Raw genomic sequence first — 3249 nt, 5'->3', positions numbered from 1 at the left:
TCACAGTGATAAGTCAATCTCTAATAATCTACTATGATGTATATAAGTGGGCATAAGTATTAATAAAATTATTAGTATTTAGTTATATGTAATAACTTATTATTACATAGGATGGGAGGGATTGGGGGCAGGAGGAAAAGGGGATGACATAGGATGAGATTGTAGGATGGCATCACCGACTTGATGGCCATGAGTTTGAGTGAACTCCAGGAGTTGGTGATGGACAGGAAGGCCTGGAGTGCTGGAATTCACGGGGTCTCAAAGAGTCAGACACGACTGAGTGACTGAACTGAACTGAACTGAATAACCTATTATATAATAGTACACATACTAGGGCTTCACAGGTGGTGCTAGTGGTAAAGAATCTGCCTGAAAATTCAGGAGACACAAAAATACAGTTTCCATACCTAGGTCAGGAAGATCTCCAGAGTAGGGAATGGCAGCCCACTCCAATATCTTGCCTGGAAAAATTCCATGGGCAGAGGAGCCTAATAGGTTGCAGTCCATGGGATCATAGAGTTGTACATGACGGGGAACACACACACATACATACTAACATAATAATATATAATATAATATATAAATGTAATATATACATATAACTATACATGTAATTAATTATATAATAATAGCATATATCATATTAATAATATGTAATATTATTATATAATAATATATGACATGTAATATAGCTCACACACAGAAATGTGTGTGTGTGTATATATATATGTATATACATATATCTATGTGTGAGCTATATTACATGTCATATGTTATCAATAGATAGATATATTTATAGATAGATATGTATATATATGTATATGTGTATAGATATGCATATATATACATGTACATGTACACATGTAATATAGCTCACACATAGATATATATTGTGTATGTATATATATATATATATATGTGGTATATATACATATGTGTGTGTATATACACACACATATCTATGTGTGAGCTATATTACATGCATACATGTACATGTATATATATGTATATATATACATATATACCATATATATATATATATATATGGTCTGAAACAGTCCCAGATTCTTTGAGGGTAATTAGGCTACCCTTCTGTCATTGTTTTCTGACAGTTAAGAGCATGATTTGAGTGATCACTTAGTTTCTGTTTATTAATTCTTTGATATTTTCATTTTGGAATTTACTCCTTTCTGTTTAGTCTCTCACCTGTTAATGGAAAAAATAGCCATGCCTATCTCTATAGATTGTTATTGAGGTTATTAATAGGAATCAATATATTTTTGCCTTTTATTTTTACTAGAATAAACATTTTGAACCCATATAAATTTATGAATTCAGTTAAATCAAGTCCCAATTTGATAGAATTTTCTACATGTTTAAAGAATGGTCCTGGGTTTGGTTTTTCCCATTTTCTTGCACCAATTTCTAATCTGCTTCTTCTTTTTTTTTTTAATTTTATTTTATTTTTAAACTTTACATAATTGTATTAGTTTTGCCAAATATCAAAATGAATCCATCACAGGTATACATGTGCTCCCCATCCTGAACCCTAATCTGCTTCTTAAAGAATCTAAGTTTGGTAATTTTTTGTGGTTGTTGTTCTTTATTTCACTAGGTATTCTTTGCAGAGATTATCAGCAATGTCTTTTTGACAGTTACCTCTGTTCAATTGACTTTGGGTTCTGGCCAGATTTATATTTCACCTGAAATAGCTTTATTTCTAAATGATTTACTAATGGTAGTTTTCAACTGGGCATTCCTCAAAGTATAGATTAAGGGATTTAACATGGGGGGTTATAACAGTGTAGAATACAGCCACTGATTTATCAATAGGCAAAATAACTGCAGGTCTCTTGTATACACATATGCAGGGCACAAAGAATATGACAATTGCCATGATATAGGAGACACAAGTCGAGAGGGCTTTGCATCTGGCCTCCGAGTTTTTAGTATTTAGGGAGTGCAGAATGACCACTTAGGAGCCAACCAAGAGAAGGAAGTTTAGCAGACAGAGAGTACCACTGTTGGCAGCAAAGAAGAGCCCTAGAATGTGGGTATCAGTGCAAGCAAGTTCGAGCAAAGGGTTCAGGTCACACATAAAGTGATCTATGACATTAGGGCCACAGAAGGGTAATCTGGTGATGAAGAGGATCTGTATGATTCCCTGAAGAAAGCCTCCCATCCATGCCACTCTCACTAGCAACCAACATAACCGCTGATTCACGATGATTGTGTAGTGAAGGGGCTTGCAAATGGCCACATAGAGGTCACAGGCCATTGAAGTAAGCAGGATGATATCAACACCTGCGAGAAAATGTTCCCAAAAGATTTGATTCATGAATCCTTTGAAAGTACTGGTTTTCTTTTCATAGAGTGAATCTATGACCAGTTTAGGGGTATCAACACAGGAATAGCGGGCATCAATAAAAGAGAGATGAGCCAGAAAGAAGTACACTGGGGACACCAACAATGAGCTGGTAGTGATGGTGACCACAGTGAATACATTTCCTGCCATAGAGATGATGTAGACAACCAAAAACACAACAAATATGATTTTCTGCATCTTTGGATTTTCCGTGAGTCCCAGTAGAATAAATGCTGTCAAATTGTTCCTATTTTCCATGTTTTTCTTGTTCTTGTTGATCACAGTACCTTAAAGAGTCACAGTTTTTTAACACAGCCTTGAATTTATTGTTTTTCATCTAATAAATAGCAATTGCCTAAATTCTATAGATATCTAAATTCTAATAAGATTTTTTAAGATGGAAAATATTCTGATGTCTTAAGGATTTTTCAACTATGAGTACATGAGGACTTGAGTGTAAATATTAGAATATAAGTATAAGAATATGAACACATGAGTGTAGGCATGAAGACAAATTTGATAAAAAGTAAATTTTGCATATAATTTTCATAAAGATTTTTTGTGTGTGTGACTTGGACCAAGTGGACTTGGATGAAGATCAGTAAGGAGGTGGAGATCAAAGTGTTATGTGTAACAGAGTAATTAAGCATTCACATTAAATGTTATGGGGCATCCATAATAGGAAAGGAATGAATACAGGGGACTCTGGATACTGTAATAGAACTGAAAAGCCATGTTGCCTAAATCCAATAACATAACCATAGCTAATAGTGATTATTGCTACGTGTATGGCATGATAGCAACCTATACATGGGTTAACCTATACCTATAATACCTATACATGGTATTCTTTCATCCACTTGCAGAAGGGAAAGGATATCAGA

General features: G+C 34.3%; 1 pseudogene; it reads right to left on the bottom strand.

Moving 5' to 3' along the window:
• Positions 1-1692: 1692 nt before the first annotated feature.
• On the bottom strand, positions 1693-2623 carry LOC139177695 (olfactory receptor 4C13-like; annotated as a pseudogene).
• Positions 2624-3249: the final 626 nt, after the last annotated feature.

This window comes from Bos indicus, chromosome 19 (assembly GCF_029378745.1).
Source record: "Bos indicus isolate NIAB-ARS_2022 breed Sahiwal x Tharparkar chromosome 19, NIAB-ARS_B.indTharparkar_mat_pri_1.0, whole genome shotgun sequence".
Classification (NCBI taxonomy): Eukaryota; Metazoa; Chordata; class Mammalia; order Artiodactyla; family Bovidae; genus Bos; species Bos indicus.
The sequence above is the reverse complement of the archived record's forward strand: the minus strand, read 5'-3'. Positions and strand labels throughout refer to the sequence as shown.